The following is a 23,752-nucleotide window of genomic DNA, read 5'->3' as shown; positions in this document are numbered from 1 at the left end:
CGCCCCCACGTCCATATGAATGTTAAAATCCCCCAGCACTATACAATGTTCAGCCTTCAGGCAGAGTGCCGATGCAAGTGTCTGCAACTCATCATGAAAGGACCCCAATTGTCCAGGTGGTCTATAAACCAGCAGCCCAATAAAGGATTGATGGGGGGATAAGGCTATTGAAAAAGCCAGGGATTCACAACCTGAAATGGCTTCCATAGGGACGACCAAACAGGAAACAGATCTCCTGACCACAATCGCCACCCCACCACCCCTCCCCATCAATCTATCCTGCCTAAAGATCACATAGTCAGGTGGAATGGCGGTCGCAATATCCGGATTAGAGGCCTCCCCCAGCCAGGTTTCAGTAAGCATTAAACACACCGGTTTTTCTGCGCATAAAAGCTCGTAGATGTCCAGAGCATGTCTACTCAAAGAGCGAGTGTTAAGTAAAAGGCACAGATGCTTAACAGTAGCCTTAGGGTTGGCAGCCCCCCCCACCGAACAGTTGCCTGGTAACCAACCACAACCCTGACACCGTCTTTTGCCTCTATATCGCCCAGGAAAGACTACACAGCACGCGCCCTTACCTTTCCTATAAGAAAGTAGCTCCGCCGCCGAATACCTCATCCTAGTACTAGCCCCTCCCGCCACCCCGTCAGCCTCCGGGACGCTGACGGGCGCAGACGGGCTGAACTCAGGCGTAACTCCGGCGGGAGTCTGGCGACCTCGCTGCGCGTTAGCATGACCGCCTTAAGTGCAGGTCAAGCGTCCTTCGAGCAACTAGCCCGACAACAAAGATGGCGCCGCCAGGCGTCCTACTTTTCCCCCAAGATGTCCGCCGAAATGAAGGCGAAGGGACAGGGCCCGCCAAAGAAGCGGTGAGTAATCCGCTTTATAGTGCAAGTCTGAGGGCTTTTAAAATCAGGGAAAACTTAGACGTCTGAGACTTAGATTTCGGAGGCGTAGAGGGCATAAGTAGTCACTTAGAAGGAACAGGAGCCCTTTTTGAGGAAGAAGTCTGGCCTTCATGAGTAGAGGTGTGGTCTTTCTTGAGCACCTTAGCCTTAGCAGATACCATCTCTGCCTCACAAGCCCTCTTCTTAGAGATGACAGTCCTGAGAGAGGAATCACTCTCAACATCCGATATCCTTAGTCTTGAGTTTCTGTAACCACAGAAGTTGACCTCCCTCTCTGTCTCTTAAAGTCTTTTGAGGAAAAGTCCTGCAGATTTTACAATCTCTCACCTGATGTTCAGGGTGGAGGCAGTAGATACACTTTTTGTGGGGGTCTTCGGAATGAAGCCAGAATTTCCCACAAGACTCACAGTGTCTGATGAGTGACCTTTTTGTAGTAGACAAAGCAGTGAAGATATTCTGAAGAGTTTCTGAAGGGAAAAGGTAGAGGTACTGATCACAGGGTCAGATTGATTTGCATATGGCCATGTCTGAACTGGGGTGGCAGAGTGGGCTAAAGAACGGTGATGGATTAAACTCAGATCTGTTGACTGGGTGTGAGTGTTTGATTGGTTCAGATGCTCCGTCCATCACCACCTCCTTTTGTACCATTTTGTTTGCCATAAGTTGGCAGGGTATGCTCAGACGTGAGTTCCTTTCTCACTTTGCCACTGGATTCAAGCAAGCCGGGCTGAAGACGGCTGTAATGCCAGAAACCGGTCCTCAGAAGCTTGTTTCCGGTCCAGGGAAGGCATGGCTTGGCAGTTCGGGCTGGACTGTTCCCATGAGGCACAGGGTCAGACTGATTTGCATATGGCCATGTCTGAACTGGGGTGGCAGAGTGGGCTAAAGAACGGTGATGGATTAAACCCAGATCTGTTGACCGGGTGTGAGTGTTTGATTGGTTCAGATGCTCCGTCCATCACCACCCCCTTTTGTACCATTTTGTTCGCCATAAGTTGGCAGGGTATGCTCAGACGTGAGTCCCTGGCTCACTATGCCACTGGATTCAAGCAAGCCGGGCTGAAGAAGGCTGTAATGCCAGAAACCGGTCCTCGGAAGCTTGTTTCCGGTCCAGGGAAGGCATGGCTTGGCAGTTCGAGCTGGACTGTTCCCATGAGGCACAGGGTCAGACTGATTTGCATATGGCCATGTCTGAACTGGGGTGGCAGAGTGGGCTAAAGAACGGTGATGGATTAAACCCAGATCTGTTGACTGGGGGTGAGTGTTTGATTGGTTCAGATGCTCCGTCCATCACCACCCCCTTTTGTACCATACTGGCATAGAGATGGGCATCTTCTTCTATGGCAGATGCTTCTATCTCGTCTTGGTCAGATTCTTCCCAGAGATATCCAGAGTGTGTTGAATGCTCTGACGCTGACTCTCTCGCCGTCGAGCCTGATGATCGGGTAGAGTCCTCTTGGACCGAAACGACTTACAAGCGTCGCAGTCTTTCTCCTTGTGCGCTGGAGAGAGGCATCATTTACAAACTTGATGTATGTTTTGCGAGGGTACTTGGCGTGGCACCCAGGACAGAAATGGAATGGAGTCCGTTCCATTTGCAGTTGACTGGCCCTACGCAGCAAGGCCCGATGCTTGCCCATGAGGTTTTCTATCGAACATGGAGAGTTTGTTGATCTATTTGAAACGCGGAGAACAGGGAAATGGGTACTGAAACAATACCGTTGAGGGTAGAGTGGACTGCGGGAAACCCAAAAAGCGGTTTCGGAGCGCAGCAATACACATCCAAACCCATTTGGGGTAAAAACAATCTAACAATGGAGTCGATGTCCATGCGCACTATCACCGAAAGGTGGAGTCACCTTTCCTCGTGATTGGAAAGACTTCTTCATAGAAAAACAACTTGCAAACATCCAGACCCAACACAAGATGGCAGGAGTATGCGAAGCATGTGCATCTACAGCACACAAGCCTCGAACAGAGGATTAATGGCCCCAAATCCCTGCCGTGGTATCTTGTCATGTTGTGGCTGAGTGTGCCATGTGATGTGGCAGGCTATAGTGCTTGGTGTGATTTGGTCATTTTTGACAAGGTGGAGTGCTGAATGGTTTGACAAATTTAGATTTTCTTTGTTTTTGGGATTGTGTGAAATAGTACGGTACTTACCGTATGATGTAAACAATTTACATTGCTAATATACCATAAGGACGTGGGGTGAGTGTTATTAGGGCCTAAGCCTTGCTGATTATATGCAGAATAACAAGTCTGGGAGGTCACTACTGACTAGGGCAGGTTAGCAGCTGCACAGGCCTTGGGCATTGATCCTATTGAGGATAATATGTGACGGGCACTGGTGACTGGAGCTGGCTAGTAACAACGCTCGCCTCTGTTATTCATTACAAGCAGGGTAACAATACATGTCAATATTGACTGGAACTGGTTGGCAGTAGAGTTAACCTCTGGTTTTGAATATTTTCAGGATTTAAGGTACAGCGGTCACAACTGACTGGAGTTACTTAGCAGGATAATAGGTCTCAGGGAGCCAATACTGACTGAAGCTGGTTAGTATGATCACTAGTCCCAAGGTGCTACTAATGACTCAAGTTGGCTAGAATGATAAAAAATCCCAGGGGCCAGTACTAACAGGAGCTGGCTAGTAGGCTTACATACAGGTCCAAGGGGCCACTATTGACTGGAGCTGGCTAAAAGAATAACAGGCCCAATGGTGGTAGGGGTGCAAGTGGCACCAGTGACCAGAGTTGGCTAGAGTTTTTCAATTTAACAAGGGGGACCCAATTAATGGCTTTGGACCATGGGTATCAACTATTTCAAAAGAACAAAGGTCCTAAGCTTAGAACAATTTCTAGAAAAATAAGGTAACATAAAGACCACAATCGGACAATATGTACAGTTCTTCTTTTACCCAGCCGGGCAAAGAATTTATTTTTAACCCCTTCCACGCTCATGACGAGCTGGGCTCATCATGAAGTAGCCTCCTCGCACGCTCATGACGAGCCCAGCTCGTCATGATGTGTGGGATTTACGATTTCTCAGCACAGCAGGGAAATATGCCGAGCATCCAAGAGGTTAAGAATGTTTGACAAAGAGTCAATTCAAGTATTACAATATCGTATCAAACATAATAATGTTTGAAGTAAGGCACAAGCCTGTGCCGTACTCATCAAGATAGAGAAAAGTGGTGAGAAAAGGGTGCAAGAGAAAGGATAGTTTACATCAGGCAAAGAAAAGGTTGAGCAAAAACAGTGGTACTGCTTTAGAATTTAAATTTGCAGTATTCCCTTTAGTAGATCATACAAAAATAAATCACAATGTTAGAAATGTATGTCTACATAACAGTGTCGACGGCGTTTCGATCCTATGCTCTAAAATAAAAGGATCATCATCAGGACTTAATATATGCCTGGAATAACAATCAAGCCTGTAAGGAAAAACAGGAGAAAACAGAGAGACGAAAATATTTTTAAAAACGCTACTCTGTGTTTTAGCATTTAAGAGGTCAACTTAGTCATACTCTAAAAGACATGTAATTCGGAATCGCAGTGCGGTGAAGGTGTTTACATAGCCGATGGCGATCAGATCCTTAAGTTGTGATTGGGATGTGCCTGTATTGTGAACGAAAGTCATTTCTGTGAAGGTGAGGAAATGACACCTTGTGTTTGTAAAAGCTACCGGCAATTCGAATTCAGTAAAAAGGTGAGACAATAGTGGGGGAGTGCAAGTCTTAAAGTTATCGAACGTGGGAATGACTCCATTAAAAACTCGCCGACGTACCCAGGAGCGGGTTTGGAGAGGCGCTTTCAGTCAATGCTGACCTCAATGTGGGAGTACATTGGGGGCGTTCATAATGTGCTTCAGGAGGCTGTAAATAAAATGGTCATTATATAGGTGACTCGATCAGGCTCAAAGAAGTGCTCGTTCCTAGCCCGTTTTCAGGTAACGGCTCTTACCAATATATTTGTAGCGTCCTGGGATGGCCGCCCAGTCACGAGTGCTCGATTGGCAACGGTAATAGGGGAACAATCTGAGGAAAAAGTTTAGGGATATTACCATGAGGCGAAGGGGATTTTTGGTTACTTACGCCAAATGGCGGGAGCGAGAGCTGGCTCACCTCTGAGGGGGATAAGTTAATCCGTGACTGCGTCCGATAGCTCAATAAAGTAGAGTGAGCGCCAGGTTGGCGTTCTAACCCGGTTACCTGAGACTCCGTTGCGGCGGTCGGAAAATTACACGATCCGCTATGGTGGAAAAAAAAGGGGGAGAGTCAAATTCCGGTGTGACCACATGTTTGCCGTGTTCGGGTTACGAGCTTAGGCAGGGGCAGAATCTTACCTTGCAGTAGGCAGAATGGCGGTGCATCTGTTCCTCACAAACGATGTTGCATCCACTTTGGGAAGCGTGGACTCAGAGCTTTGTGGGAGTGCGGTCACGTGACAGTAGTCATGTGACCGTGCGTGGAGTGTGGCAGCCATGTTGGAGTGGTAATCGGCGCTCTCAGTGCGTGCCTAGGTGGTGAGCATGCATAGATACAGATCCATCAGAAAAAACATTGGCACGGCGCAGTGTGATATAAATCGAGTGGTTACGAGCGTTTAGAGAATCGCTCGGCAATTCCATACGTGACAAGGTGGATTACATCTACATATGACAGTGGTCATGTGCCAACCGGTAGATTGTGGTGGCCATATTGGAGTGGCGGGGGAGTGAATTGCGGCGCTCTGGGTAAGTGCCTAGCAGGTGAACAAGCACATATACAATTTCATCAACTTATAGCTGAAAAGGCACAATATACTATATACAGATTGAGTATGTATATCCATGTATATTTTTAACATTTTTAACAGAGACCTGGCGAATATTTTCGCTACCAATAGTTTGCATTGCCATCAGAGCAGATTGGTCCAGTCATCACTCCTATTCAAACCAGTCCTGATAGTATTGAATTGAATGATGGACTTCAGTTCCTCTCTGTTCATAATTTGGGCCAAATTCCCACCTCTTTGCGGGAGTTTGATGGATTTCAAGATGGTCCACTTGATGTCATCAGCTGTATGGTTCATCTCTGTGAAGTGTTCAACCATGGGAGCATTCGGCGTGTTGCATCTTATCCTACTTCGCTGTTGGCTGATTCGTGTCTTGGCCTTTTGAATTGTCTGACCTATATACATTTTATTGCATGGACAGAAAATCGCGTATACAACATTACAGGTGTTACAGTTTGTGAACGATTTCATATCAAAATGTACCCCATTGTGACTGATATTCCTGGTTTCAATTGTGAAATCGCAAACAATGCAGTGTCCACATTTGACATGGCCCCTCAGTGGAGGCATCCCCCAATTAGAATCAAGAGTGGTACAGGGAGTGGGGGTCGGTAGTGCTGCCCTCACCAGATGGTCTTTCAGATTCTTATTTTTTCTGAATGCGAAGAGGGGTCTCTCCATGGTAAGGACTCAAGCATTTACGGTGGGCCAGTGCTTCAGGATTGATTTTCTGATTTTGTTAGATACGGGGCAAAATGTGGTCACACATGCAATTCTGTCTTTATTTTCTTTTGGCTTTGGTGTCAATAGGGCATCGCGTGGACAGTACCACGCCCTTTTTGAGGCTGTTTTAACTATTCTTCTCGGATAGCCACGCATTTTCAGTTTGTTTGATAGGATTTTGGCCTCCCTGAAGTAGTCAGTTTTGTTGGAGCAATTACGTCTTATTCGTAGGAACTGTGAGTAAGGTAATGAGTCTTTTAATGCTCTCGGATGACAACTATTATAACTGAGCAGAGTGTTGCGCTCAGTTGGTTTCCTGTAAAGGCGCGTAAGTAATTCGCCTTCATGATGGTATATTGACAGGTCAAGGAATGCAATTTGTGACTTGTCATGGGTCATGGTGAAAGTTAGATCCGCACAATTGTTATTTAACCAGTGAAGAAACAGGTTCAGTACATCAATGTCATGGTTCCAGATTAGGAAAATGTCGTCTATGTAACGACGCCATAGGGAAATTCCTGCAAAAAAAGGATTGCTGTTGTGTAAGATGACACCAGTCTCTAATGCATCCATGAATAGAATGGCTAGATTGGGGGCAAAAATAGCCCCCATGGATGTCCCCTTGATCTGTTGGTAGTATGAGCCTTCAAACGAGAAAAAATTCTTTGAGAGACATACTTCAAGAAGTTGAAGAATAAACAGGCTTGGGACCCTGTGTGGGCGGGGTCGTGTGTCTAAGATATTTTGGATCACCAATAAGGCCGCTGTTTGTGGGATATTGGTGTAAAGAGATTCTACATCTAGGGTGCACAGTGTGTTAATGGCAGGATCAAAGGGATGATGCTCTATCAGATTGATCATTGCCATGCTGTCCCTAACGTAGCAGACAGTATTGGGAACAAACTCTTTGATGAAGAAATCCACGTATGCCCCTAGCGGTTCCAAGACCGACCCACAGGCTGACACAATGGGTCTACCCGGTGGGTGGTCAATGTTCTTGTGAACTTTGGGTAGGGTGTAGATTACAGGTATGCGTGGACTTTTTACATTCAGGAAACTATATTCCTTTTTGCTAAGGAACCCTTCATTTCTAGCCTTGATGGTAATTTCCATAATGGTGGCTTGGATTTCCTTGGTAGGGTTCCCTGGGAGGCGTTGGTAGTGGTCAGTGTTGCCGAGTTGTCTGAGGACCTCTGTTTTGTATGCGTCGATATCTTGGAGGACAATCCCGCCTCCTTTATCCGCACTTTTGATTATGAGTGAGGAATTTATTTTTAATGTATCAATCGCTTCTCTTTCAGATTTTGATATATTGTAAGGTATGTAGAGTTTCTTTTTCTCTAGTTCTACCAGATCATTTATGACCAGTTTTTCAAAGGTCATAATTTCTGCGGGGATCATACCGGCAGTGGGCAAAAATGTGGAGGGGGGGTGAAAGGGGGTATTTGAGCTATTCACAGGAGAAGGGTGTAGCTGAAAAAAGGCTTTAAGGCGGATAAGTCTGAAGAATTTCAGTAGTTCCGCCTGTAGGTCCATAAAGTTTGGACGAACAGTTGGTACGAATGAGAGACCCTTTTTAAGGAGTTCTAATTCTGGGCCACACAAATTGTGTTGAGACAGATTAAAGATGGGGATTGCCTCAGTAGGAGGTTCGGTATTAGGCGCACCAACTACCATTGGTAGAAATTGTTGCGGGTCTTCCGCTCGCCGTGCGCGTTGAACCAACGCTGTGGTTTCTTCACCCTCCCTCGTTGGGGGGTGTTCGGTTGGCCTCGGGATAAAAAATTAGATTGTGCCCCACCGCCTCGTCTTGAGTTGCTTCCACCTTCCCCAGGGTCCGAACTATCGGAAGAATCTCCAGAGGTTTCTGAAAAGCCCACCAGATTCTGTCGCTTATTATATCTACCCCAAGGTCTTGTGTTAGGATTGAAATGGGGTTTGTTTGCATAGAAATCTTTTTGTAGATATGGATTATTATGTTCTATATGGTAGGATTTTATATCCTTCTTTACTTTGGTTGATTTTTTATTTTGTTCAATTCTATGGAACTCTGCTACAGTTTTTTCCACTTGTTCCAATAATTTTTTACACTCAGCGGACGGGTCAGAGTCATTAATTTGTTTCAGAACCTCTGCAATTTCTTTTTCCAGGGATTCTAGTGTCTCTGTGGCAATATCAATTCCCAATGCGAGCCAATGTCGTGAGCATGTGGTTCCAATGTAGCTGAAATTTGTTCTGTACTTAGGGTTGTCTGTGAAGATTCCCGGGACATTACGAACCTGCAGGCCTAGGGGGATAACCTATGCTTTTAAATAATCTGTGAGCATAAGAACCATTAATTGTAGACGAACCTGTTTCTTCCTAAGTTTTTCCAATTGATCAGGAAGGGAGCTGCTGGTGGAGGACGGGACATCTGGGGTCTCTGATAACAGGGATGGTTTTGTACAAAGGTGTTGGATATAGTCCGCAGTATAGAGTGGGACATGGCTTGACATTCCTTAGAGAAAAAGAGATACAGGATACAGGTTAGAGGAAGGATGATAGACGTACTAAAGGCACTAGGGTGGCCTTCCTCGGAGTCCGAGGTATGAGGATTTTGGAAGAAACCCTTGCAATCCAGCGATTGCGCTCAAGTTTTTCAATTTAACAAGGGGGACCCAATTAATGGCTTTGGACCATGGGTATCAACTATTTCAAAAGAACAAAGGTCCTAAGCTTAGAACAATTTCTAGAAAAATAAGGTAACATAAAGACCACAATCGGACAATATGTACAGTTCTTCTTTTACCCAGCCGGGCAAAGAATTTATTTTTAAGAATGTTTGACAAAGAGTCAATTCAAGTATTACAATATCGTATCAAACATAATAATGTTTGAAGTAAGGCACAAGCCTGTGCCGTACTCATCAAGATAGAGAAAAGTGGTGAGAAAAGGGTGCAAGAGAAAGGATAGTTTACATCAGGCAAAGAAAAGGTTGAGCAAAAACAGTGGTACTGCTTTAGAATTTAAATTTGCAGTATTCCCTTTAGTAGATCATACAAAAATAAATCACAATGTTAGAAATGTATGTCTACATAACAGTGTCGACGGCGTTTCGATCCTATGCTCTAAAATAAAAGGATCATCATCAGGACTTAATATATGCCTGGAATAACAATCAAGCCTGTAAGGAAAAACAGGAGAAAACAGAGAGACGAAAATATTTTTAAAAACGCTACTCTGTGTTTTAGCATTTAAGAGGTCAACTTAGTCATACTCTAAAAGACATGTAATTCGGAATCGCAGTGCGGTGAAGGTGTTTACATAGCCGATGGCGATCAGATCCTTAAGTTGTGATTGGGATGTGCCTGTATTGTGAACGAAAGTCATTTCTGTGAAGGTGAGGAAATGACACCTTGTGTTTGTAAAAGCTACCGGCAATTCGAATTCAGTAAAAAGGTGAGACAATAGTGGGGGAGTGCAAGTCTTAAAGTTATCGAACGTGGGAATGACTCCATTAAAAACTCGCCGACGTACCCAGGAGCGGGTTTGGAGAGGCGCTTTCAGTCAATGCTGACCTCAATGTGGGAGTACATTGGGGGCGTTCATAATGTGCTTCAGGAGGCTGTAAATAAAATGGTCATTATATAGGTGACTCGATCAGGCTCAAAGAAGTGCTCGTTCCTAGCCCGTTTTCAGGTAACGGCTCTTACCAATATATTTGTAGCGTCCTGGGATGGCCGCCCAGTCACGAGTGCTCGATTGGCAACGGTAATAGGGGAACAATCTGAGGAAAAAGTTTAGGGATATTACCATGAGGCGAAGGGGATTTTTGGTTACTTACGCCAAATGGCGGGAGCGAGAGCTGGCTCACCTCTGAGGGGGATAAGTTAATCCGTGACTGCGTCCGATAGCTCAATAAAGTAGAGTGAGCGCCAGGTTGGCGTTCTAACCCGGTTACCTGAGACTCCGTTGCGGCGGTCGGAAAATTACACGATCCGCTATGGTGGAAAAAAAAGGGGGAGAGTCAAATTCCGGTGTGCCCACATGTTTGCCGTGTTCGGGTTACGAGCTTAGGCAGGGGCAGAATCTTACCTTGCAGTAGGCAGAATGGCGGTGCATCTGTTCCTCACAAACGATGTTGCATCCACTTTGGGAAGCGTGGACTCAGAGCTTTGTGGGAGTGCGGTCACGTGACAGTAGTCATGTGACCGTGCCACCATTATGGAAGCCACCATTATGGAAATTACCATCAAGGCTAGAAATGAAGGGTTCCTTAGCAAAAAGGAATATAGTTTCCTGAATGTAAAAAGTCCACGCATACCTGTAATCTACACCCTACCCAAAGTTCACAAGAACATTGACCACCCACCGGGTAGACCCATTGTGTCAGCCTGTGGGTCGGTCTTGGAACCGCTAGGGGCATACGTGGATTTCTTCATCAAAGAGTTTGTTCCCAATACTGTCTGCTACGTTAGGGACAGCATGGCAATGATCAATCTAATAGAGCATCATCCCTTTGATCCTGCCATTAACACACTGTGCACCCTAGATGTAGAATCTCTTTACACCAATATCCCAAAAACAGTGGCCTTATTGGTGATCCAAAATATCTTAGACACACGACCCCGCCCACACAGGGTCCCAAGCCTGTTTATTCTTCAACTTCTTGAAGTATGTCTCTCAAAGAATTTTTTCTCGTTTGAAGGCTCATACTACCAACAGATCAAGGGGACATCCATGGGGGCTATTTTTGCCCCCAATCTAGCCATTCTATTCATGGATGCATTAGAGACTGGTGTCATCTTACACAACAGCAATCCTTTTTTTGCAGGAATTTCCCTATGGCGTCGTTACATAGACGACATTTTCCTAATCTGGAACCATGACATTGATGTACTGAACCTGTTTCTTCACTGGTTAAATAACAATTGTGCGGATCTAACTTTCACCATGACCCATGACAAGTCACAAATTGCATTCCTTGACCTGTCAATATACCATCATGAAGGCGAATTACTTACGCGCCTTTACAGGAAACCAACTGAGCGCAACACTCTGCTCAGTTATAATAGTTGTCATCCGAGAGCATTAAAAGACTCATTACCTTACTCACAGTTCCTACGAATAAGACGTAATTGCTCCAACAAAACTGACTACTTCAGGGAGGCCAAAATCCTATCAAACAAACTGAAAATGCGTGGCTATCCGAGAAGAATAGTTAAAACAGCCTCAAAAAGGGCGTGGTACTGTCCACGCGATGCCCTATTGACACCAAAGCCAAAAGAAAATAAAGACAGAATTGCATGTGTGACCACATTTTGCCCCGTATCTAACAAAATCAGAAAATCAATCCTGAAGCACTGGCCCACCGTAAATGCTGGAGTCCTTACCCTGGAGAGACCCCTCTTCGCATTCAGAAAAAATAAGAATCTGAAAGACCATCTGGTGAGGGCAGCACTACCGACCCCCACTCCCTGTACCACTCTTGATTCTAATTGGGGGATGCCTCCACTGAGGGGCCATGTCAAATGTGGACACTGCATTGTTTGCGATTTCACAATTGAAACCAGGAATATCAGTCACAATGGGGTAAATTTTGGTATGAAATCGTTCACAAACTGTAACACCTGTAATGTTGTATACGCGATTTTCTGTCCATGCAATAAAATGTATATAGGTCAGACAATTCAAAAGGCCAAGACACGAATCAGACAACATCGAAGTAGGATAAGATTCAACACGCCGAATGCTCCCATGGTTGAACACTTCACAGAGATGAACCATACAGCTGATGACATCAAGTGGACCATCTTGAAATCCATCAAACTCCCGCAAAGAGGTGGGAATTTGGCCCAAATTATGAACAGAGAGGAACTGAAGTCCATCATTCAATTCAATACTATCAGGACTGGTTTGAATAGGAGTGAGGACTGGACCAATCTGCTCTGATGGCAATGCAAACTATTGGTAGCGAAAATATTCGCCAGGTCTCTGTTAAAAATGTTAAAAATATACATGGATATACATACTCAATCTGTATATAGTATATTGTGCCTTTTCAGCTATAAGTTGATGAAATTGTATATGTGCTTGTTCACCTGCTAGGCACTTACCCAGAGCGCCGCAATTCACTCCCCCGCCACTCCAATATGGCCACCACAATCTACCGGTTGGCACATGACCACTGTCATATGTAGATGTAATCCACCTGGTCACGTATGGAATTGCCGAGCGATTCTCTAAACGCTCGTAACCACTCGATTTATATCACACTGCGCCGTGCCAATGTTTTTTCTGATGGATCTGTATCTATGCATGCTCACCACCTAGGCACGCACTGAGAGCGCCGATTACCACTCCAACATGGCTGCCACACTCCACGCACGGTCACATGACTACTGTCACGTGACCGCACTCCCACAAAGCTCTGAGTCCACGCTTCCCAAAGTGGATGCAACATCGTTTGTGAGGAACAGATGCACCGCCATTCTGCCTACTGCAAGGTAAGATTCTGCCCCTGCCTAAGCTCGTAACCCGAACACGGCAAACATGTGGGCACACCGGAATTTGACTCTCCCCCTTTTTTTTTTTTTCCACCATAGCGGATCGTGTAATTTTCCGACCGCCGCAACGGAGTCTCAGGTAACCGGGTTAGAACGCCAACCTGGCGCTCACTCTACTTTATTGAGCTATCGGACGCAGTCACGGATTAACTTATCCCCCTCAGAGGTGAGCCAGCTCTCGCTCCCGCCATTTGGCGTAAGTAACCAAAAATCCCCTTCGCCTCATGGTAATATCCCTAAACTTTTTCCTCAGATTGTTCCCCTATTACCGTTGCCAATCGAGCACTCGTGACTGGGCGGCCATCCCAGGACGCTACAAATATATTGGTAAGAGCCGTTACCTGAAAACGGGCTAGGAACGAGCACTTCTTTGAGCCTGATCGAGTCACCTATATAATGACCATTTTATTTACAGCCTCCTGAAGCACATTATGAACGCCCCCAATGTACTCCCACATTGAGGTCAGCATTGACTGAAAGCGCCTCTCCAAACCCGCTCCTGGGTACGTCGGCGAGTTTTTAATGGAGTCATTCCCACGTTCGATAACTTTAAGACTTGCACTCCCCCACTATTGTCTCACCTTTTTACTGAATTCGAATTGCCGGTAGCTTTTACAAACACAAGGTGTCATTTCCTCACCTTCACAGAAATGACTTTCGTTCACAATACAGGCACATCCCAATCACAACTTAAGGATCTGATCGCCATCGGCTATGTAAACACCTTCACCGCACTGCGATTCCGAATTACATGTCTTTTAGAGTATGACTAAGTTGACCTCTTAAATGCTAAAACACAGAGTAGCGTTTTTAAAAATATTTTCGTCTCTCTGTTTTCTCCTGTTTTTCCTTACAGGCTTGATTGTTATTCCAGGCATATATTAAGTCCTGATGATGATCCTTTTATTTTAGAGCATAGGATCGAAACGCCGTCGACACTGTTATGTAGACATACATTTCTAACATTGTGATTTATTTTTGTATGATCTACTAAAGGGAATACTGCAAATTTAAATTCTAAAGCAGTACCACTGTTTTTGCTCAACCTTTTCTTTGCCTGATGTAAACTATCCTTTCTCTTGCACCCTTTTCTCACCACTTTTCTCTATCTTGATGAGTACGGCACAGGCTTGTGCCTTACTTCAAACATTATTATGTTTGATACGATATTGTAATACTTGAATTGACTCTTTGTCAAACATTCTTAAAAATAAATTCTTTGCCCGGCTGGGTAAAAGAAGAACTGTACATATTGTCCGATTGTGGTCTTTATGTTACCTTATTTTTCTAGAAATTGTTCTAAGCTTAGGACCTTTGTTCTTTTGAAATAGTTGATACCCATGGTCCAAAGCCATTAATTGGGTCCCCCTTGTTAAATTGAAAAACTTGAGCGCAATCGCTGGATTGCAAGGGTTTCTTCCAAAATCCTCATACCTCGGACTCCGAGGAAGGCCACCCTAGTGCCTTTAGTACGTCTATCATCCTTCCTCTAACCTGTATCTTGTATCTCTTTTTCTCTAAGGAATGTCAACCCATGTCCCACTCTATACTGCGGACTATATCCAACTCCTTTGTACAAAACCATCCCTGTTATCAGAGACCCCAGATGTCCCGTCCTCCACCAGCAGCTCCCTTCCTGATCAATTGGAAAAACTTAGGAAGAAACAGGTTCGTCTACAATTAATGGTTCTTATGCTCACAGATTATTTAAAAGCATAGGTTATCCCCCTAGGCCTGCAGGTTCGTAATGTCCTGGGAATCTTCACAGACAACCCTAAGTACACAACAAATTTCAGCTACATTGGAACCACATGCTCACGACATTGGCTCGCATTGGGAATTGATATTGCCACAGAGACACTAGAATCCCTGGAAAAAGAAATTGCAGAGGTTCTGAAACAAATTAATGACTCTGACCCGTCCGCTGAGTGTAAAAAACTATTGGAACAAGTGGAAAAAACTGTAGCAGAGTTCCATAGAATTGAACAAAATAAAAAATCAACCAAAGTAAAGAAGGATATAAAATCCTACCATATAGAAAATAATTATCCATATCTACAAAAAGATTTCTATGCAAACAAACCCCATTTCAATCCTAACACAAGACCTTGGGGTAGATATAATAAGCGACAGAATCTGGTGGGCTTTTCAGAAACCTCTGGAGATTCTTCCGATAGTTCGGACCCTGGGGAAGGTGGAAGCAACTCAAGACGAGGCGGTGGGGCACAATCTAATTTTTTATCCCGAGGCCAACCGAACACCCCCCAACGAGGGAGGGTGAAGAAACCACAGCGTTGGTTCAACGCGCACGGCGAGCGGAAGACCCGCAACAATTTCTACCAATGGTAGTTGGTGCGCCTAATACCGAACCTCCTACTGAGGCAATCCCCATCTTTAATCTGTCTCAACACAATTTGTGTGGCCCAGAATTAGAACTCCTTAAAAAGGGTCTCTCATTCGTACCAACTGTTCGTCCAAACTTTATGGACCTACAGGCGGAACTACTGAAATTCTTCAGACTTATCCGCCTTAAAGCCTTTTTTCAGCTACACCCTTCTCCTGTGAATAGCTCAAATACCCCCTTTCACCCCCCCTCCACATTTTTGCCCACTGCCGGTATGATCCCCGCAGAAATTATGACCTTTGAAAAACTGGTCATAAATGATCTGGTAGAACTAGAGAAAAAGAAACTCTACATACCTTACAATATATCAAAATCTGAAAGAGAAGCGATTGATACATTAAAAATAAATTCCTCACTCATAATCAAAAGTGCGGATAAAGGAGGCGGGATTGTCCTCCAAGATATCGACGCATACAAAACAGAGGTCCTCAGACAACTCGGCAACACTGACCACTACCAACGCCTCCCAGGGAACCCTACCAAGGAAATCCAAGCCACCATTATGGAAATTACCATCAAGGCTAGAAATGAAGGGTTCCTTAGCAAAAAGGAATATAGTTTCCTGAATGTAAAAAGTCCACGCATACCTGTAATCTACACCCTACCCAAAGTTCACAAGAACATTGACCACCCACCGGGTAGACCCATTGTGTCAGCCTGTGGGTCGGTCTTGGAACCGCTAGGGGCATACGTGGATTTCTTCATCAAAGAGTTTGTTCCCAATACTGTCTGCTACGTTAGGGACAGCATGGCAATGATCAATCTGATAGAGCATCATCCCTTTGATCCTGCCATTAACACACTGTGCACCCTAGATGTAGAATCTCTTTACACCAATATCCCACAAACAGCGGCCTTATTGGTGATCCAAAATATCTTAGACACACGACCCCGCCCACACAGGGTCCCAAGCCTGTTTATTCTTCAACTTCTTGAAGTATGTCTCTCAAAGAATTTTTTCTCGTTTGAAGGCTCATACTACCAACAGATCAAGGGGACATCCATGGGGGCTATTTTTGCCCCCAATCTAGCCATTCTATTCATGGATGCATTAGAGACTGGTGTCATCTTACACAACAGCAATCCTTTTTTTGCAGGAATTTCCCTATGGCGTCGTTACATAGACGACATTTTCCTAATCTGGAACCATGACATTGATGTACTGAACCTGTTTCTTCACTGGTTAAATAACAATTGTGCGGATCTAACTTTCACCATGACCCATGACAAGTCACAAATTGCATTCCTTGACCTGTCAATATACCATCATGAAGGCGAATTACTTACGCGCCTTTACAGGAAACCAACTGAGCGCAACACTCTGCTCAGTTATAATAGTTGTCATCCGAGAGCATTAAAAGACTCATTACCTTACTCACAGTTCCTACGAATAAGACGTAATTGCTCCAACAAAACTGACTACTTCAGGGAGGCCAAAATCCTATCAAACAAACTGAAAATGCGTGGCTATCCGAGAAGAATAGTTAAAACAGCCTCAAAAAGGGCGTGGTACTGTCCACGCGATGCCCTATTGACACCAAAGCCAAAAGAAAATAAAGACAGAATTGCATGTGTGACCACATTTTGCCCCGTATCTAACAAAATCAGAAAATCAATCCTGAAGCACTGGCCCACCGTAAATGCTGGAGTCCTTACCCTGGAGAGACCCCTCTTCGCATTCAGAAAAAATAAGAATCTGAAAGACCATCTGGTGAGGGCAGCACTACCGACCCCCACTCCCTGTACCACTCTTGATTCTAATTGGGGGATGCCTCCACTGAGGGGCCATGTCAAATGTGGACACTGCATTGTTTGCGATTTCACAATTGAAACCAGGAATATCAGTCACAATGGGGTAAATTTTTATATGAAATCGTTCACAAACTGTAACACCTGTAATGTTGTATACGCGATTTTCTGTCCATGCAATAAAATGTATATAGGTCAGACAATTCAAAAGGCCAAGACACGAATCAGCCAACATCGAAGTAGGATAAGATGCAACACGCCGAATGCTCCCATGGTTGAACACTTCACAGAGATGAACCATACAGCTGATGACATCAAGTGGACCATCTTGAAATCCATCAAACTCCCGCAAAGAGGTGGGAATTTGGCCCAAATTATGAACAGAGAGGAATTGAAGTCCATCATTCAATTCAATACTATCAGGACTGGTTTGAATAGGAGTGAGGACTGGACCAATCTGCTCTGATGGCAATGCAAACTATTGGTAGCGAAAATATTCGCCAGGTCTCTGTTAAAAATGTTAAAAATATACATGGATATACATACTCAATCTGTATATAGTATATTGTGCCTTTTCAGCTATAAGTTGATGAAATTGTATATGTGCTTGTTCACCTGCTAGGCACTTACCCAGAGCGCCGCAATTCACTCCCCCGCCACTCCAATATGGCCACCACAATCTACCGGTTGGCACATGACCACTGTCATATGTAGATGTAATCCACCTGGTCACGTATGGAATTGCCGAGCGATTCTCTAAACGCTCGTAACCACTCGATTTATATCACACTGCGCCGTGCCAATGTTTTTTCTGATGGATCTGTATCTATGCATGCTCACCACCTAGGCACGCACTGAGAGCGCCGATTACCACTCCAACATGGCTGCCACACTCCACGCACGGTCACATGACTACTGTCACGTGACCGCACTCCCACAAAGCTCTGAGTCCACGCTTCCCAAAGTGGATGCAACATCGTTTGTGAGGAACAGATGCACCGCCATTCTGCCTACTGCAAGGTAAGATTCTGCCCCTGCCTAAGCTCGTAACCCGAACACGGCAAACATGTGGGCACACCGGAATTTGACTCTCCCCCTTTTTTTTTCCACCATAGCGGATCGTGTAATTTTCCGACCGCCGCAACGGAGTCTCAGGTAACCGGGTTAGAACGCCAACCTGGCGCTCACTCTACTTTATTGAGCTATCGGACGCAGTCACGGATTAACTTATCCCCCTCAGAGGTGAGCCAGCTCTCGCTCCCGCCATTTGGCGTAAGTAACCAAAAATCCCCTTCGCCTCATGGTAATATCCCTAAACTTTTTCCTCAGATTGTTCCCCTATTACCGTTGCCAATCGAGCACTCGTGACTGGGCGGCCATCCCAGGACGCTACAAATATATTGGTAAGAGCCGTTACCTGAAAACGGGCTAGGAACGAGCACTTCTTTGAGCCTGATCGAGTCACCTATATAATGACCATTTTATTTACAGCCTCCTGAAGCACATTATGAACGCCCCCAATGTACTCCCACATTGAGGTCAGCATTGACTGAAAGCGCCTCTCCAAACCCGCTCCTGGGTACGTCGGCGAGTTTTTAATGGAGTCATTCCCACGTTCGATAACTTTAAGACTTGCACTCCCCCACTATTGTCTCACCTTTTTACTGAATTCGAATTGCCGGTAGCTTTTACAAACACAAGGTGTCATTTCCTCACCTTCACAGAAATGACTTTCGTTCACAATACAGGCACATCCCAATCACAACTTAAGGATCTGATCGCCATCGGCTATGTAAACACCTTCACCGCACTGCGATTCCGAATTACATGTCTTTTAGAGTATGACTAAGTTGACCTCTTAAATGCTAAAACACAGAGTAGCGTTTTTAAAAATATTTTCGTCTCTCTGTTTTCTCCTGTTTTTCCTTACAGGCTTGATTGTTATTCCAGGCATATATTAAGTCCTGATGATGATCCTTTTATTTTAGAGCATAGGATCGAAACGCCGTCGACACTGTTATGTAGACATACATTTCTAACATTGTGATTTATTTTTGTATGATCTACTAAAGGGAATACTGCAAATTTAAATTCTAAAGCAGTACCACTGTTTTTGCTCAACCTTTTCTTTGCCTGATGTAAACTATCCTTTCTCTTGCACCCTTTTCTCACCACTTTTCTCTATCTTGATGAGTACGGCACAGGCTTGTGCCTTACTTCAAACATTATTATGTTTGATACGATATTGTAATACTTGAATTGACTCTTTGTCAAACATTCTTAAAAATAAATTCTTTGCCCGGCTGGGTAAAAGAAGAACTGTACATATTGTCCGATTGTGGTCTTTATGTTACCTTATTTTTCTAGAAATTGTTCTAAGCTTAGGACCTTTGTTCTTTTGACAGAGTTGGCTAGAAGCATTGACAACCTTTGGTATTGATTAAATACAGGATTATAGGTCACAGGTGGCACTGCTGAATATAGCTGGCTAGCAGCAGTGGTGCCTCTAGGAAGAAGGAATTGACAAAGCATAACTGGATATACTGGTTTCTTTAATACCGATAATTGTTTACACATCACACACATCACTGTCACAACGTGCATTGATATATTACATTACCAAATTACAATATTCTTATATTAATTTGATGTGACTGTTCGCCTTAATATGCCTGCAAAGTTATATGATTCTATTGGGGCCCAGACCATTTTATTTAGTGAAGTCCATCTGCACACTTTCCTGCATCTTGTTGTAAATTGAATATTGACAAACAGAAGTGTTATTTCCAAAAACAGGTGAATTCTGCAGCTTGTCTGTGTATCTTTTATCTGCACTTTACGGACTCCTCCCATTCCTCTCGAGAGAAGATCCTTCCTCCTACTCATTAGTGTTGTTTCAGTAACTGTTTCTATCACATGTTCATGTTTCATTGAATTGTATTAGGAGAAAAGTGTATAAAAATACATTGTGTAGCATTAGCATTATATACTCCAACTGTCTTTGGGGTGGATGCTCTTGTCCATTGCACAGACAATTGTGACTTGTTAGTTTGCTTGGCCTTTTGCTATTTTTGCATTAAATGTATGATAGATGTGTTGGCCTCCCGGTGTGTTGTGTTTTATTTTACATAGCACAAGAGATGCTGAGGAATATGACAGTCCAGTATACACATTCTTCATATAAATCAACTCACAGCATACTGTTCTGGAGGTTCAGTCCCACAGACATTATCTCTAACTGAACACCCTAGGAAGCATGTGCTTTTCAAACCAGTTGCCCTCTTATGCGGCGTCCTCGCTAATGGATAAGTCAGTATGTCCTGAATTTTAGGAGGGTTACCGTATCTAGTGCACTGTGTTAGAGAGTGCTCACCTGTGGTAGTAAGATGGTAATAGGCACCTTATCACCTATGCACGGTGCAGGGCTTAGAGTTGAAGAGCTCCTCACGCTGTGGAGAAGATTAGGTCACATTTACCCGTTTTCCCATATTTGGTACTGATGAAATGCCAACAGATTGCTCCATGACTACACAAGGCATGAAAAAAGTTGGCCTGAAGTATAGACCCCAGCTTACCAGCAGGTCCATTGGTGATCGACACTTTCACACAGTGATAGGGACCATTAGTTCCTCAATTTCTCTGCCACTGTTTTTAATCTCAAAATGGACCAGGAAGATCACATTAACTATATTGTGGCAACTGGTCGATAGTTGATCTTATATTCAGACTTCACCAATCTCACATCTTATGACACAACATCCTCCGTCCTACAAGGCTCATCCGTCATACTTAGTAAAATATCTCTGACAAAGTGCCCTCTGGTGGTGCCCGCCAGGCATTGTAGCTCCGGCCTGGTGAGGAGCATAGCCCAATGATGAAGCATGTCACCTTCAGGTGAGTGAACGCAACTTGTCTTAAAAGCACATGCTTCCTAGGGTGTCTGCGTTCAGTTACAGATTATGTCTCTGGGACTGAACCTCTGGAACAGTATACTGTGATTTGATCGTGTTTTATTTTAACAAATGTACATAGCAGATATTGGCCCTTCCTTGTTTCACAAAAATGATCAGATACCTGCCTCGGAGTGCAATTCTTACATACGAGAATGGGGTTATCATGTTGCTGCTACAAGGTCCTTACCTGTGGGAGTTATCGGGAACGATGCAGGGGCAGACCCAAACCAGCCACACATGAAGATCAATGACAAATACTGAAGAATTAACAGAGCTTCCAAGCTGGTGACCATTACTTAATTGACCTTCAAAATAAAAGACACGTTTTTAGTATTCTGGTGACTCATGACCATAAAAAACAAAGGTTATAAATTCAATATTGTGTCAAATACTTAGAAAATGGAACTGGATGGCTGAATCGAATGTTGCCCCAGGTCATGCATGACACCGTCCACCACTATTGCTTATGGGACTTGTAGTTTTGTTTTTCTCATTAAAGAAAGTCCCAGTGTTATAAGCGATGTTGGTCAAAATCAGAGGCCTGATGGAGGATGAAGCATGACATGGCTCTGCTTAGCAGTGAGATGACTGACAGTTCCTCAGCCCTTCCATTCTTTGACCTACAGAGGCTCGTTGGACGTTCATATTTTTTTGCAACAACAGAGAAACTTTTATTGCAGCTTGTGTCACTGAAGAGATAAACCCCCTAGGCGTGTTTCAATAACTACTGACAAACATGAACAATCAAGAACATGAGTTTCTGGAAAACTATCAAGCTCCCAATCAGAATCAGCCGCCCTTCACATCCAGGAATTCTTGAGGCTTTGGAGAGGGTGAATTGCACGTGGTATAAGAAGAACACTACATCGACTCAAAGTGCACTTCTCAGGGATGTACTGAAATGCCAGACTCATTGCACACTTAGACAGCTCTTCACCTCCTCCTCCTCCTCAAACTGCTGACCAGCTATCAGGGCAAATGAGCCTGCAGCAAAGCTTCGCTGGCTTGGTTCCACACCGGACCAGGCAAGGTGGTCAACTGCATACTCCTCCAAGTCAGCAAGCACTCTGGTCGAGCCAGTCCTAACCCCATCACAACTATATTAATGGTACTAGGTTATGTTTCTGCCAAATGATTGAGTCAAAAATTGAAAGGTTTGACTATGAAGTGCTGAAAGAGAAATCATGAAGTTTTTCAATATTTCTGAGTCTGCCACAGTACACAGGAGCATTATTTCTCTACAGCAGCAAATCATGTATGTGCCCTGTAAAAAGCACGTTTGAATGAAACATGGAATGCATTGCAGCCAACAAGCTATGTAACATCATCGCAGAGTACAAGATAACTTGTGTTATTATTCCAGCAGAACCAAATGCCATTCCTAATGTGTACGTCATTTTAAAGACAAACCCAGAAAAATGTATGGTCAGTGTTGTTCTTCTGCCTGTTAAAAGACAATCTCCATTAATGTGTCAGGAAATAAAATACTATGAGAAATTCTGCTCTATGGCAGGGTGCTGCCTGCCACTATGTTGCAGGTTACTTCCAACATAATCTGATTTATACATGCATACTCCAGGGTGCTGCCAGCTATCGGGTCTGCACACAGCAGTCTGGAGCCACTCAGGAAGGAGGTAAGCTCTTCAATTCATCTCAAGCCCTTAGGTTACATTCACAGCCTGATGGGTCCGGAGAACTTTATCCACGCTCTAACTGCGCCGAGCAGATAGACGTAGCCCATCATAGGCTGTGTTGTGTGCTGGGTGATGCCTGGCATCTTATTATCGTTGGCGGGAGGATGAAGCTCTGATAGGAGCTACTACAAGAAGAGCAGAAAAACAGGACTACAGATCGCCATAGAGCGACAACTGCCCAGAAGCTGAAGAAAGAACTCTGAAACAGCAAACCTCCTACACTCAGGAGATTCTCCAGGATAAGCAAATGATGGTAATGAAATGCAAACTGCAGCATTATGGTCACATACTACAACATCTTTCCCTTTAAACCGAAGATAACAGCATACAATAAAAAAACTAAACAAAAAGCAACAAAACTAGAAAATGCATTTCCAAATGCTGCAAAAGAGAAGCTGTTAATATAAATGAACAATATTAAACATTGTTGGTACCTTAGTAATGTGTTTGCTTCTGGCTTCACTCCATCTGCAGCAATAATGCTCTGAAAGGAGAAATTACTGCTGTGAGTCTCAGAGTCTTCAGTATTACTGGTCTCAGTCACGAAGACTGCGGTGTCGGAAGAAAACTTTCTCTTATTTGGCTTCCTAAATCCACGAGTCATGCCATCGCTATTAGCAGACACGCTACTGTCAGCAGCATCACAACTTCAGGCAGACCAGCAATGCAGATCTCACCACTCACATTGGGTGAACAGACTCGTCTCTGCTACATACATCTACTCTGTTCTCAAATTTGCTTGGAGCTGCCAAAATGCAAAGAGCTGCAATATATTCCTCACACTTTCCTGACTACCTTGTTTTTAAAAGTTGTGACATTCAAGCGTGATTCTTGGTTCATTTGCAGCTGAATTTTTTTAGAGGTTCTATTGCCACACAATACTATTCCTGTATTCCAGTTTGTCCACAGGGTGCTTCAACCCTGGTAGATTATCAACTGCCTGTTTTGCAGATAATTTCAGATCGTTTCTGTAAGAAACTGAATTAATATTTACGGTA

At 44.2% G+C, this 23,752-nt stretch overlaps 1 long non-coding RNA gene across 1 annotated transcript in view; it reads right to left on the bottom strand.

Moving 5' to 3' along the window:
* Nucleotides 1-23,242, bottom strand: part of LOC144828720 (uncharacterized) — a 58,000-nt gene extending 34,758 nt beyond the window's left edge. Inside the window, exons 1-2 of the long non-coding RNA XR_013610525.1 lie at nt 23,189-23,242; nt 21,248-21,365 (exon numbers count right to left, since the gene is read on the bottom strand). This is a non-coding gene — a long non-coding RNA (uncharacterized LOC144828720). The remainder of the gene's footprint in view (nt 1-21,247; nt 21,366-23,188) is intronic.
* Between the last annotated feature and the right edge of the window lie 510 nt (nt 23,243-23,752).

This window comes from Lissotriton helveticus, chromosome 1_1 (genome assembly GCF_964261635.1).
Source record: "Lissotriton helveticus chromosome 1_1, aLisHel1.1, whole genome shotgun sequence".
Lineage (NCBI taxonomy): Eukaryota > Metazoa > Chordata > Amphibia > Caudata > Salamandridae > Lissotriton > Lissotriton helveticus.
Note: the sequence above shows the minus strand (reverse complement) of the source record. Positions and strands in the feature narration are given on the sequence as shown.